Below are 15,471 nucleotides of genomic sequence, written 5' to 3' on the forward strand. Positions count from 1 at the left end.
AACGCAGCAGGTCTTCTGAACCCAGCAAAGGATGTGGTTTGAATCTCCCTCTGCCAGCACAAGCACTCAGCTGTTGATCATCAGCGTGTTGATGATGAGATATTCCATATTTAGTACGGTCTGAGCAAAAGGCCTTACAAAGTACCCTGAACCCTGTGCGCAATGGGAATGGCGCTAGAAACAGGCCAGATTTCAAATCCATTAGTACTGCCTTGCAGCAGCTCTTAGCTGTCTGAGTCATGACTGTTCCCATAAGTGTCAAAAGCCATATAAGGCTCATTTTGGAGAAAAACTGCCAACAGCAATTCGCAATCAGCAATGTGAAAAGCTGCTTAAATGTGATGTATTACCAAGGAATCGTGACATGCAGCCTATATCAGAGCTGGTAGGACCTTAGCCACAAGTGGGAAGTCTACATTGGTACCAGAAGGAAGCTGGCCGACGGGAGTGACACAACCCAGAGGAACAGATGCCCTTTCCACTATGGGGCAATCTGACCTGAGCTGCTGACCATATAAACCATCCCAGAGGTCTTGCAATAAAGGGACTCAAAGGAGTTCCTGAGCCTCTTGATCTTGTCTCACAAGGACCTTTATCTGTGAAATTCTGCAGAGCCTCAGTGCTCTCCTCCTGTTTTGTTGGCTGTGTCAAACCATGAGCTGGGAGAACCGTACCACCATGAGTTATGGACCACCAATGTCCCAGCAGCCTTAGTCCCCCCTCTCTTCCACATCCTAGCAAGACTTTTTCTAGGTGTTTGTAGTCTGAAGAAAGTTGAAAACCAGATATAAGAAAATCTCTTCTGGGGAATAACTTGGGGAAAACACTTGACTGGGAGAGACCAAGAGGGTTGTTGGAGCTGTGGTCTCATCTCTGCTGGAAGGACTGGCCCTCCTGTGGCTAAGATGGATGTGGTCCTAAGGTTCCCATTGTTCTTTCTGTTTCAGGAAACCAAAATAACAACAAGAACACCTAATTTCTTCTGAAACTAGCCAGGAAATTGTGCCCCTTAGATTTGGATGTGGAACTTGGCTGAGCAAACTATGCTTTCATCACCTTCAAGTTAGACTATTGCAAGCAATACATTCTCGAGCTGCAGTTAACCACAAAAAGGCACTCAGAACCTGTAGCTGGTTCGTAAGACTTGTCTCCTGAGCCAGACATGCCAAAGAAAGCACTTCACACCAGTGCTCTGCACTCCCTCTGGGCTCCCAGTCCAGTTAAACAACTGGCTTCAGAGATCTTGTCTTTCAGCTGTAAAATCTTGAAATGGCACAGGCATGCCTCACAGTCCATCTTTCTTCCTTCTTCTTCTCACTATGATCAATAGGGACAGCAGTTAACATTTTCTGAAGCACCAAAAGACATTTAGCAGCCTTTATCTTTTTACATAGCTGTGGCTTGAGCTCCTACATCTCCTGTGCATTTCTGAAAATTTTGTACATGTGAGGAGTCCAAGAGTCTAAAGTACACAGATCTTATATGCATGGGAAAGGCTGAGCCAATTGCTGAGTCCAGCTTCAAAAAGGGATGTGGTTTGATTAAAATGCAAGAACCAAGAATCCGATCGCCCCATGATATACTTGGCAGCAGAAGCCAGGTGATAGGCAATTTCACTGAGAAGAGCTACAGTAAGTGATGCCTTCCCCACCCTCCTAAAGTTAAGGCAAGGTGACAGGTTGTTGATTAGATTCTCCCTGGAGCTGACTCACAGTCCTATTTAGGAGGGTTCACTAGTTTATTTGGCTTCTTTGCCTCATGCTGAGAAAAAAAAAAAAAAAGTCCTTTGCGTGTGGAAGTATCCCAGAAAACAGAGGGTAACTTTTTCCAAAACAGTTTAGTACTCTAAGAGCTACATCCTCTCCATAATAGTCCATACCACAAAATTAAACAGAAATATTCACAGTGCATGTCTCACTGTATATTTAAGCAGCAAATACTGCATAAAAACTCCCATACACACAACAAATTCTATTCTTAAATTTGAACTTCTTCTTTCTTCTTTCATTTTTCTGGAAATTAGACTGCAGAAGTTGTGAGTGAATACACATAGGCACTCAGCTCCTGATAGAAGAATTGATGAAGAGAAAATAAAACTCCTTGTAGGTGGGGATTGTAGAACTGAGACACAAAGCAAATAGAGAGAGTCGCTGGGATAAGGAATAATGAAAGCTGCTGTATGGGAGTGAAAAGGAAATGTGACAGACATACAGAGCCCTTTTCACAAGGGTGGAGGCCCGTCTGATGTTCCTGAAGCAGAGAGTCAGGGAAGAGGATGCACAGCAATGCAATGCAAAAGCTCAAGATGTGTGAAATGCATTTGGCCTGCAAAGATAGGCATCTCCGCTCTTCCTTTTTGTAATTGTTCACTATGTCACATCTCTTTTTGTCTCTCCCTAGGGGTCTTTTCATCATATAGCATGCTAAATTTGAAGCATCTTGAAAACCAATGGAGCCCCAAGTATCACTGTTGCCATGGCTCAAGCGAGATAAATTCAATTGATGACAGACTTCAAAATTAATAGGAAATGTTTCCAAGGTCCCTTCAGAAAGGTGTTTTGATTAGTCACTTCTATGAACTCAAAAAATAAGATTTTACCATCCCCAAAAGTGTCAAGAAAAAAGTAACAAATGCTGATCTCCCTTAAATAAAGCTAGTGTGGTAGAAAATATCAAACACAGCATATTTTTCCTGGTGTTTAACTAATGTCTTCTGATTGTACACTGTACCTTTCTCAGTAACGTGTGCAAAAAATATTTCAAGAATCTTCCAGTAAGTGCTTTGGATTTAAGCAATTTATTTTTTTTATTTTTATTTTTAACTTCCTACAGCTTGTTTCGTATAAGCTGTAAGCTTTAGTTTATGAACAGATATTAAATAGATTGGACAATTCTGCTGTAGGAAGTTCAGCCCAAATACCAGCAGTTAGGTCTGTGTAGATGTGCCCAAGTTCTCACACAGAGACTGAGGCGGAGTATGTCTTCTTGCTTTTTAAAAGAGCTTCCCCAAAGAACAACTACATCACAAAACTAACAACTGAAGAGTTTTTCTTTGAACACTGTACAGAGCTGGTGCAGCAAAAAGAACTTACAAAATTAAGTGAAACAGCAGCATATAGTTAATTCTCTCCTATAAATGCTACTCACTCAATGAGGATGAATCTCAGAATCTCACCTGGTGGAAAAAGGTGGGAATCGTGTCACTTCATAAAGAACATCACCTTGATTGCAATAACCAGGAGAGATTATCACAGTTGTAAGAAATGCCTCATAGCCTCATAAAAAGAAAAAAAAAAAGTTGAGCTTAAGGCTGCAGTAGCCATATCATGCCATTGTGCATCTTTAAGGACTGTAGCAGGAACTGGAGTCTGATGGACACAGGCCAGTAGTAGGCAGTAGGAGTTGTTTGTCTTAAGTGAGGCTCCAGCAGCAGCTTTTTCTGAAGGCAGTGGAAAAGGTAGTGTTGCCTTCAGCATCTAATTTTCTTGTTCAGAACAATTTTGGAAAGCTCTGCTTCTCAATGCCTGGCATTTGTATTGCATCCAAAACAAGCCATAGGAAAGGGTAGTGGCCAGTTTGCTAGGATGCCTACCTCTCTGGCTGGCTTAATGGATAGCTAAAGGATAATGTTCCATAATTCTGGGTTAAATGTGACTATTAGAAATGTGATGTTTGATGTTGAGCAATTGAAATGGAGGCTTCTAGGCTTTGCTTCATAAACACCTTATTCTAGCAGCTCATAAGCAGTGCTAATAAGGGCATCTTTACAAGAATGCTAAAACTCATAGCCTGGGATTGAATTCATGTCCTCAAACACTGTAAGTGGATCCTCCTATATAATAAGGGCTTTTACAAATCACCTTCTTCCTCATGGGAAAAGGAGGAACATGAGAAACCCCTTAACTACCACCACTACTAAGCACACACTTCAGTTTGCTTTCCAACAGGAAAGGATTTAGGGATCTGCCTTTTCTTTTGCGCAAATTAATTATCGGCTCCTTTATCTTTAAGCAAACTTAGAATAGACCCGAGGAGAACTACAAAAATATTATACTGCAAAGGCAATATTGACATAATTTTTAAAGCTGTAAAAGTCAGGCAACATGAAATGAAGGTTGAAAAGCTGTCTTTACCCCATCAGTCAGACACAGGGATTTATGGCAACACCTAGTGCCTGCAAAAGGAGGGGTTGGGAATAATAGATTTCACCCAAGCTCGTGGTGTGTTATATTTTGTGGGATGAACAGAAATAGTGGTTTTTGTTTTATTTCCCCTTACTTTTTTTTTTTTTTTGAGGCCAACAGCAAAAAGAATAAAAGACTTCTGTGCAGGATATGAGTGGTTCAAGTCTTTTTCCTCTTGGACCCTTTATCCTTTATGTAATGATAGCCAACTGAACACTTCCATTTTCATTGTGTTTGTGAATAACATTAGCCACATGCCCTTCATATCAATACATTGATTTTATTCATGTGCATGAATAAGTATGCTGAAGAACAAATGTTCCTTTTCTTCAAAATTTAATGCAATGTTAAAAATTTGTTACCAAACAGAAAACATCAAGATTTGCAGCAGGTATTTTTCTCCCACACCAAGAATTTCAATAGTTAAAAATTACAGGAGGATTAGATGCAATACAAGGGGCACCAGAAATGCAGTTAAAACATTGCAAACTTTGTTACAGACCTTACACCCTTGGAAGGGTTAGAGTCCAGGCTACAAGCAGGGAAAGAGCAGTGCTGAACCTGCTTGGGTTGTTCCACTGGAGAGGAGAGCCCCAGCTCTGCCTAATTAGGAATCTAAATGCAAAGAGAGTGGTGAGAAGCTGGGTGAGACTCATCTATCTAAAACTGGGGGAGGGAGGGCTAGCAGAGGGAGAGTATAGCGCGGTGTGAAAAATTATACCATTTTATTCACTTATCCTTGTGAGGACTTGCTTAAACTGGGAGTGCAGAAGTTCCCCAGTCTGCCAGCTGTGCCTTCCTTAACTGAGCGTAACCAAGCTGCTTTGTAGCTGGAGGGAAAGCTTATGTGAGTATGGGTTTGGTTCTCAGGTCCTTTTATGCTGGGCAAGGTTTGCTTTTTGTTCTTCCCAGAAGAACCTGAAACAGATTTAGTGTGTTGTTGTTGTTGTTGTTGTTGTTTTGTTTATTTTGCTTGTTTGTTTGTTTTGTGAGTAGTACTATGTGGTAGTTCTGTTTCTTGGGATGCTGAGGGCCTTTTGAGTGACTGGTGTATACATTTGCACCCGTGTTCAGCTCCAATCTCCCTTTGCCTTTCTTGTGTGGCTCCAGGTGGCCTGCTATGAAGGTGGGTTTCTGCACATCTCGGGACCCCCTGTCTCCCAGGATGGTCCCAGTCCTCACAGTACAGAGGGCGCCTGCCATGTAACAGGTGAGCAGAGATTACCTATATTTTCTTAAGAAGTGGGCCCAAAAGACTTGTTTCCTGTGGAGGTGAGAGCATCCCTGTGGTATCTCTGTGCTGTTTAATAAATGCGGTGTTGCTGCTGCCTTTCTTGCATTGAAAGTGCTCACAGGGAGAGTTTTTCTCTGCCTAGCTGCTTGTTTTCATAACATACGTAGCAACCTAATGTCTCAGAAGCTTCTGGTCTCTCAGATCTGTTTGAAATTGGCTGATTTCAAACATGGTCTCTGCATTGCTCTGCATTGCTGTTATGGGAGAAGTAACATGCAGGTCATATCTTTATACTAAAAAATAGTCTAACAGACCAATATTGTAGTAGGCAAAAGCAGCCTTATTAATGATATATGCTATTTCAATGAAATAATTATGTATATGAGTCAGAAATTGAGATGCCTTTGTGTACTGACTTTCTTTAAGGATTGAGGACTTTTGTTGTGAAGAAAGTTCAGCTATTTTTCGAAAAATAAATGTAGTAAGGCTTACTTACTTATATTTCGTTTGCCTCTGATACAAAATCATTAGAGTAGTCTCTCCCTCCCATGGAAACAAAATAGCATCATAAAAGCCAGTTTTACAATTTTCATCCTGTATCTAAATCCTCCCTCATCCTGCTTGCTTCTTATATGAGACTTTTTGCTTGACTTTTTATACAGTACACATTATAACTCTCTAGCACTCTCTCACAAACAAGCACCCCACACCTGTGCATGGATTTTCTTCTGGACAGGAAAAATGGAAACTTCTCCTCACAGAGAAGAGCTTGTGCACCTCTTGTTGTGCTACCACCACTCTGAGCTGCATCGCTGCAGAGATGCAGGCAGGGAGCTGAGCAATGTGCACCACCAAGATGTTAGACTGAGCAGACTGCACTGGCAGAGAGCTGGGAAAATAGGATGAGGTTCAGGTTACTGCACCAGCACTTCTCTTAAGCAAAAATGTAGGCCACTGGATCTTAATCAGGTGGATGTCCCTGCTCCCCTTCACTGGCTTATGTACTAACTGTGGAAAGGTAGGCATTTTTTTGGTGGCTTGGGGGTGTGAATTTAATATCCTCACTTCTTGAGTTCCCTTGCTAATTACAGCTCACTTCATCACTCTGTATTGGAAAAGTTTTGCCATAAGAGTTAAAAAAGAGTAGGAAAAACTATCACAAGACAAGTACAAACCAAAGCTGCAGAAGTAGCAGACTTACAGCACCTGCTTCTGCACTCTGAGAATTAATAAGTTCTTGGGTTTTATTACAACATGGCTCTATTTAGGCTAGTGTTTGGCAAAGAAGTGTTCAATATATATATTCAGGAGTGTGTGAACCGCTTTTCTGGCTCCTTTCAAATAGCTTTTGCTAGCTAGAACTGCCTGCACACATCCAAAACCTGAGGAGGCTCCATGGACATTTGGCAACATATGATATGAAGTGAACAAGAACATGTGCTCCAAAAACTGTGGTTCATAAATAAAAAATGTAAATATTATGTGACAACTGCTGCAAAATGAAACGTTGCACTTCTGTGCATCTGTATCCTGATCTTCATTTTGATGTAGGGGACAGTGTCTTCCTTCCTTCCTTCCTTCCTTCCTTCCTTCCTTCCTTCCTTCCTTCCTTCCTTCCTTCCTTCCTTCCTTCCTTTCTTTTTCTTTCTTCCTTTCTTTCTTTCTTTCTTCCTTTCTTTCTTTCTCTTTCTTTCTTTCTTTCTTTCTTTCTTTCTTTCTTTCTTTCTTTCTTTCTTTCTTTCTTTCTTTCTTTCTTTCTTTCTTTCTTTCCTTCTTTCCTTCTTTCCTTCTTTCCTTCTTTCCTTCTTTCCTTCTTTCCTTCTTTCCTTCTAACCTTCTTTCCTTCTTTCCTTCTTTCCTTCTTTCTTTCCTTCTTTCTTTCCTTCTTTTTCTTTTTTTCTTTCCTTCCTTCCTTCCTTCCTTCCTTCCTTCCTTCCTTCCTTCCTTCCTTCCTTCCTTCCTTCCTTCCTTTCTTTCTTTCTTTCTTTCTTTCTTTCTTTCTTTCCGTCTCTCTCTCTCTCTCTATCTCTTCCTCTCTTTTGTTTTCCTTTAAAAAAATCTGAGCCTTTCACAGCTGGACCTAAACTTCTGCATAAACTTTTGAAGTTGACTTCTGCAGTCAGGGAGGATAAGCTGTCTAGAAGCAACAGTAAGGTATCAAAAGATTTCATCTGCTGGTGGTATTTGGTTACAAACAACAGGAACAACAGCAAACAGTTAAAACAGCCTCTGTGTGTTCAGAGCAAGCTGGAATAGAACCTGCTTTCCTTAAGTGTAAATAAAATGTCCTAAAATCCCTCTCCCTTCTTCCCTGAAATCTCATACCTTCTAAAAACATGATGTTGCCCAAACTTTGTTTCCATTTATTAATAGCTTGGAAAGGGGAGCAATCTTCATTTGGAACATCATTAAATAAACATATTACTTGTATAAACTCAGCTGGTGTAGGAAGCAGATTTTTTTTAAATTCCTGACTGATAAAAAAACAAAACAAAGAACTGACAGATACATAGGTTAAGCTTATATATTTCATTCTATAAATAATAGGTTTTGTATGTCTTGCTTAGGAAAGCACAACAAGCAGGCTTTGTTACCCATTCTCTCTCTCATACACACGTTTCAATAGGAAAGACAAGAAGTGCCTGTTTCCCACCGCAGTGACTTACGCTCTCTGTACGGCTCTCTGACATCCCGGCAACTTGCCCCTGCACTCTTCAGAAACCTCAGTGCAGAAGCTCATGGTGATAATCCCTGGTGGGCTACAAGTGCTAAAGGGTAATACCATCACACACTTGATTAGAGCTGACACGTACTGAGTAGCGCGGGGAAGCGGCATAGCCCCTCCACAAAGCCAGGCGCAGCGAGTGACACGCTGCTCGCCCAGCAGGGCTGTCCTGCTCTATGCTAAGTGACAAGCTGATCTGCTGCCGGTCGGGTGGCTTCCTACAGTGCTCTTTCATTTCACTTTCATATTGCCTGACGTGGATTGCTGGGAGACGCTGCAGAGGACAAACACAACAGCTAGCAGAGGGTAGTGTTCAAGGAGACCTTGAAAGGAGGAATTAGAAACACATCTTCCCACATGTAAATGCTGTAGACAGATCTTTTGCCTAGGAGGAGTCTCGTGTCAGTAACCAGCTGGTAGTACATGACCCAAGCTGCCTAAATCTGTCATGGGAGGAGAGGTGTCAGAAAACAGAGCGTGCCTCACTGTTCGGTGGAGAACGCGGTGCTGGGATGGGAGCGTCGAGTCCAGCCGACTATTTACAGTCTCCTAGAGACAAGGAGCCTGCAAGTTTTGGTGGTGGTCACAGAGATGGAAACAGCAGTGCAGCTGGCCAAGCCTGGCTAATATGGGATCCCTTCAGTGTAATACACTGCATTAACTCCCTTTTTTTTTTTGTACAGCAGTATGCTTTACAGTGTGAGAGCTTGGCATTCAGTGTCAGGGTGGGTAACTGGTTTTCCTATCTCACTCCCCCTCAAATCCAACCCCAGAGTTTGGTTTTTTGTTTTTTGTTTTTTTTTTTTTTCATTAATTGATTTGTTTGTTTGCTTTTTTTTCATATAAACTTGGAGGGAAGTAGTGAAACTGAGGAGTAAAGTCATATTAAGAGTCTGGAAGTGAAAGCATTTTGCCTCTATTATTTCCTTGTACCTTTCTCTTGCTACATTCTCCTACGGGAAGCCACTTCCCTTTGCAGGAAGGTATGTTGAGTTGGCTTCAGCCTCTGGAGATATCTTTTCCCTCTTAGACCCCATAAGAGACTTGTCAGCTGCACCTATGGATCTATGTCCAGAGTATAGCTGGGACAAAGAAGAGGAGCATCTTTCCCTCTGCTAATGCCAGAGTTCTTTCAGAAACAGTATACCCTGGGCAAGTCTAAATATTCTTCTCCATCTGTCTTGGTGTTTTGCAAGCTGGATGTGATAGGGATGGGGTGGGAGGAGATGAAAAGCTGCAAAATAATTTGGTAGTATAGGGGAATCCTCCTTGCTGGGGAGCTGCTTCTGCTGAAAACTGTGGTGGAGGTCAATCCCACATCTGTGCTTAAAAAACACTACGGGTATAGTGATGAAGGTCCTTGAGGAATACAGGTTTTCTTTTCTTCTAACACCTAATTTTATTAAATATATACTTTTAGTGGGAGAAGGCAAAATGGCCTGTGTTGTAGGATCAGACCCTGGTGAACACAACAGCTCGCAGCCCCAGAAGAGGTGGAAAGCTCCCAGGAGCTGTGGTTGCTTGTAGACAGGGGTAGCACTTCCCTCGTCAGCTACCATTTTGTCTCCTCTACAAAATGAGAACTGCACTTTCCCTTTGCATATGGAATACCTGGCAATTTTTGCTTACGGAGGCTTGAAAGGTCAATGGGTGAGGAGGGGAAGCTCAATGAGAATTTCATCTGGCCTCACAACGATGTGAAGATGGCGATGGCTGCTCTGCTGTCAGGCAGCGAGGCACTGCCGAGTGTCTAGGGGCAGACTTCAAGACCCCCCCTTCTGGACAACTGGTGGTTGAAAACGAGTGGCCTGTGAGGAGGCACTTTGCACTTCTGGGGTCGTAGCAAGCAGGGAAGACGGCCCGGTACTTCCTGAAACACCCACTAGATGTCAGTGTGCTCTGCGGGTTCAGGAGGCAGCGGCCGGGGCTGCGGGGTGGGAGCGTGGGGCCGGGGGCTTGTCGGTCTCCCTGGGGAAAAGGGGGCTGAAGTCGTAGGGTGCCCCGGGGTCCTCTGTGCTGGAAACCTGTGTGTTTGCTGCCAGTCATCATCAGGCGTGTATTAAATAACTTATCCAATATTCTTCTCGAGTACGGGGCTATAAATTTTCTCTCTGTTTTGTGGATGCCGTCACCAGACCGGGTCTTTTAGGAAGCGCCAAGTCTGCCAAAAGCAGATCTGTTTATTAGCCTTTAAGCTCCCTGTCCCTGCCTCCCCGGAAAGGTTTTGGCCTGATGCGTTTGGTTCACATCATTCCAGAGAGAGGAGCCGGCCCAGCATTGAATCCAGATGTGGGTTCAGAGTCACCCTGCCTCTCCCTCTGTGATCACAGCTGTTGGGGCTTTCCTGAGCCCATGTTCTGGGCCTACCTCAATCGCAGACATTTCACTCTTGATTTATTTAAAAAATAAAAAATAAAAATCCCACTGCCACTATATCATCACATCTTGGCATATCTATAAAAAATGTACTTGTCATATTGTTTCAAGGGACTGTCTCTTGCAAAGAATATTAATATTCCTGAGGTTTAGTGTTTACGAAGAAAATCTGGAACAAACCATTGTAGGTGATGAGGCAACAGAATGCCTCTTTCAGATGTTTGATTTACATCTGAACCATAAGTTTGGCAAAGCCTTCACAAAGCCTGAACAAGCAGGTCGGGTATTTGAGCGTTCATCTATTTCATTTATTCTGTGTTGGGTGTACAGGGCTAACATGAGATTTCTTTTATTATTATAGTTTTTTTTTTAAGGCAAGCACAGTGCTGTTCAATGTAAAGCAGATTAGAGAACGTAAATTAAAGCTGAAATGCAGCAGGGAACCCAACAACAGCTTTTATGAGGGAAAGCCAGATATCCTCCCTATTGATCTCATCATTACGTAAAACAATATTAAGAACAAGAATTCCTAGCTGACTAGTCTTACCGAGCTGTGGAAGAGTCTCCCCACGGCGATACAAGAGGCCCCACTGCTTGACTCACAGAGTAATGCAACACACAAATCATTAGCAAACTTGGGGAGCAGTTCTCAGTTGGCAGAGGATAGTCCAGATGATCTAGATGATTTTTACTGTTTTTATAGCTCTAAATCTGAATTGAAAAGCTTTCTATTTCAGCTACAGCAGAAGTATATGAACAACTGTTTCTAGAAACACAATTTACTGTACTCTAAAGCGTATGAGACATTACGAAGTAATTCCTTAACTTCTCATTGAAACCTCTTCCTTTCATGAGGCAAGGAAACCTTCTTCTGCTTGTCATGAGTCTGGTATGTTCTTTTTTTTTTTTTTAATTCTGAAATCCTTTGTACATGTGTGTATTAGCCACAGCAATGCACAGCTGTAGGACTGTACAACTCATACTGTTCTGTTTCTTGTTCTTATCATTGCTGTGCCATGATTTTCCTTTGAGGAAGATTTTCTTACTGGGGGATCCTATCAACTATATAGGGTACAGATGTTGTCTTAAGTATCTGTGAAACAGCAGATATTAGCATAGTTATGAGTAATTATAACAATACGTCATAACTGTTAGCAAGAGTTGACCAAGTCATTCAGGAGAAAGTGCAGGAGCATTCTCGACTGTGTGAAAGGATTGATGCTTTTGTGACCCAGGGCAAACAGTCTGCTCAGACTCACTAAATGCTGGTAAGTGGCGATAGCATTGAGCCCCAAGCTCGGCTGACTTCTCATGAATTGTCCTTGGGTTGCTGCCAAAATGAAATTTTCTGCTTCTGAACACCAATTACTATCATTGCCAAGAATGGAGGTCAAAATGTAAAATGGTGAAATTTCATGGCCATGTGGAGTGCCAAGTCAGTCAGTGATGGGGCTGCTCAGGAAAGCTACTGGAGGGCAGTGGCTGTCATAATGGCTGAAACCACCAAAAATGTGGATTCTAGGTCAGAAGAAATGTTATTCAAAAGTCTTTGGTCTGAGTCTTTGACTGGAGGACTTCTTAGAGGAAGCAGTCTTCTGAAGGAACACAGACATTGCACAAGAGCAGTAGTTTCCCATCATGCATTCAGTTTTTCTATTTTCAATCTTGGTGATGGCCCATGGAAGTGGAAATCAGAGGAAACCAAGTGGTTTGCAGTGGGATTTGTTGCCTGAAGACCATAGCTGGAAGAGAGGGCTGTTCCTCCTCACTGGGTTGCACCTTATCAGAAATGCTCAGGTTGAATGCCAGCTGAGCCACTGTGCCACCTGTGCCTGTGGAATTTGGGAAGGGAGAGGGCACATGCACACGGAAACAACTGCTCTTAAAAATCTCTGAAGCAACTGCGTATAAGAGAGACATACGATGTGTTGAATGCCATCAGAAGTAAAGAGGTGAGATCTTACCTGTGAGCTCTGTTCTCAGATGTTCACCCAGTACCTAAATCCCAGTGAGGAGCCAAGAGTTTTTTATTTCCCCATGGCTTTTCCACTTTGATTTAGAGCTCCTTACTTTGAAAAGGAAAGCCAATGCATCACAACTAACCTCAATTCATGCTCTGCCAAAATGCTCCTTGAAATGACCATACCACACTATATTAGAAAGGACATATTTGACAAGCCTTGTTCAGCACCCTGTTTTAGTCTGCTCTTGTCAAACACAATTTTGGTTAGTTCAAGAAGATTTCAAAAATCTTTGCTTACATGAGTCCCAGGTAAAGAACCCTGATCTTGGTGCATGCACAGAACTCAAAGACAAGGATTTGGGTTAGTTTCTTTTTTTGTTTCTGTTTTTTTTTTTTTCTTTTTGTTTAGTACTGTAGCCAGCTATAAGGCAGGCAAGCTCAGTGAGGTTTCTAGCAAAAGGCTAACATGGTTTGAACCTTCAGACAACAGGGAATGGAAACAGATCCATTCACTTTGAGACAGCAACTTTAAAATATCCAAATAATCTTCACTGATGTCTGTTGATCAAGGTAATTTTTCTAAAACTCCTTCCAAATCCTTTTTTTTTCCTATTAGCTCCAAACATTACTAGTAAATAAGCTCTTAATTTCACCTCTGATATATTTGGTTAATTAGCTTGTTATTAATACACAGCTACTTTTAAGTAGGTAAGTAAAAGAGAAGGGCTTTGTAACATGAAAACAAAAGGAAAGACATCATTCTGCTAATTAGATGAATGAATCCATTTTTCTGTGATACTTGCTAATGTCTCATCTTTGTATGTCCTTTCAGACCCCTGGTTTGTTGCAGACTGGATCACCTTTTCCACCAAACAGTACTTAACCTTTTGTAGAACCCCTTTGGGGTATTGCTTAAGCCCTTATATTCCACCTACACGTAACAAGCTCTCAACATTTTGTTACCAGATGTATTTCATTGCAAAAAAAAAAAAAGGATTTTATACCATTAGTGGCCTGCAACTGCATCTGTCCTTGGCCCTGCTGCATTGTCACTGCCATATGGGGGACAGCAGTCCTACTAGCTGAAGCTGGTCAGATACTTGAAATAAATTTCTAAACCAGAAAAGGCTGAACTCTTCTAGGTTTCAGAATAAGAAGAGGAAAACCTTGCCTAGGTTTCCCCTATGACGTTTATTTACTTATTGGTATCAGAGATGAAGAGGGAGAAGAAGTCTTTTGAAAACAAAACTCTTCAATGAACATTTTCACAAAATGAGAGTGATATGAGGTTCCTTTGTCACATATGAAATGCCAAAAACACCGATTCTACCATCTCTTCTTCTGCCTTCACTCTTGCAGCACAAGGAGCACTGTCTCTGCAGTTACAGTCTTCTCCTTGCTTGTGGTTTGTGTAAAGTACTTCCTTGTGGTTTGGGGGCTGGAAACAGCATCAGAAGGGAGTGGGGCAAAGCAGCTGCTGGGCTTCAGCAGTGTTCAAGTCCTGCAGAGGCTCCTGCAAAGCAGCTGCTGGGGAGTGTGGACAGTAGCTGTACTGCATCTGGGAGAGCATGTGGGTGGGAGGAGGCTGATCAGCAGCATGAGGAGGTGGCTTTTCATTCGGGAGACTACTGGCATGTGGCATCTCTGCTTCGTTATCCATTGCCTTAATTTGCTCAGCATGAGCCCTTGTGCCCAATCTTGCATGCTTCAGGCATTTACTACTCCGGGAGGTAAATAGTGTTTGATATTTCTTCTTTTTTACCTTCCTGTGTTTGCTTTGCATAGGCACTTTTTCCCTGAGGAAAGGTTAGGGCTGTACATGGACATGTCCCCATTCAGTTACCGCATTCCTCTTAGGTTTAACTCCTAAAATGGTTTTCTCGTTGTGTATAGACCACTTGCTGCCGTGGAGTGCCTGTCACCCTGCTTATACCAGTGACGTGGCTGACTGCACCGCAGGTCTCCTCTGGCTTACACATCCCGGTTTTCTTTTCCTAGAAATGGGGTGTGGGGCAGGCTGATGTATGCCTTGGTCCCACCTCGTCTGGGATGTGTAAAAGTCTAGCCAAGGAGCTCCTTGGATTTAGGACTTAGAAGCACTCCTAAGTCCTGCAGCTGAGAAAGAGCTGACATGAATCAGTCCAAAATCTGTTCTCAGCTGTGTGGTCTGATTCTCTCTGCTTGTGGAGAGCACTGAGAATCTTCTCTAAAAGACCTTGTGTGAAAGCTCCAAAATTTTTGTTGTGACAAGAGGCTGAAATGGAGAGATGCCCTTTACTAAAATGTCTCCTTTCTAAGAAAAGTCCGTTTTCCTTTCCTGATAGGAGTAGACCATCAATGTCTTAAAAGCTGACTTGGATGAGAATATCTGTTTTTTCTATAGAACACAGTTTCTTCAATAAATGGCACTTCAAAGAGTGTGGGGGAATGTCATTTGTACCTGCACTGAACTGTATGCTAAGAATGACATTTATAAGTTCTAGGATGCAATAAGGTTTTCCATAGTATGGTGCATATTTAGACACGTGGTAGCTGAGCCACACATTTCTCCCCTCCAAAAGAAGTGGTAAGCTATCTATTAGCAAAATAACTTTTACATCAATAGGAGTTGCATCAGTGCATCAAAAATGTGATGAAAGCTGTAGCTGAAGATATCTCTCTCTCTCTTTTTTTTTTTTTTAAATTAATTTTATTCCTTCACAGGTTATTTGAAAACTAAAGCCAAAGTTTCTGATTTACTTTCTGAACAGTGCCTGGTCAACCATATGTTATATTACCAGTGTCAGATGTCAAAGCATTTGTTAAGGTTGGCAGTGTCTGTTAAATACACAACTAGTAAAGCTATATCATCCAGAAACATGTTAGAATAAAGTTGGCACTGCTCTCAGTTTCGGTTCTAAGAAATGCAGCACTATAGTCTTCTATATTTTCTTAACAGATATGGATCTTGTTACAGATTATGATGAGGATTATGCAGAAGTCTCCTGTG

The 15,471-nt window shown here is 42.0% G+C and overlaps 1 protein-coding gene across 2 annotated transcripts in view; it reads right to left on the bottom strand.

Moving 5' to 3' along the window:
* Nucleotides 1-8,439, bottom strand: part of CLDN14 (claudin 14) — a 29,633-nt gene extending 21,194 nt beyond the window's left edge. Inside the window, exons 1-2 of one of the 2 annotated variants that reach the window (XM_080556325.1) lie at nucleotides 8,085-8,439; nucleotides 4,687-4,799 (exon numbers count right to left, since the gene is read on the bottom strand). The gene's annotated coding sequence lies outside the window, so the exon portion shown is untranslated. The remainder of the gene's footprint in view (nucleotides 1-4,686; nucleotides 4,800-8,084) is intronic. The other variant, XM_080556326.1, reaches the window with a different exon arrangement.
* Nucleotides 8,440-15,471: the final 7,032 nt, after the last annotated feature.

Source organism: Anser brachyrhynchus (genome assembly GCF_964034855.1).
Source record: "Anser brachyrhynchus genome assembly, chromosome: 1".
NCBI classification, from domain to species: domain Eukaryota; kingdom Metazoa; phylum Chordata; class Aves; order Anseriformes; family Anatidae; genus Anser; species Anser brachyrhynchus.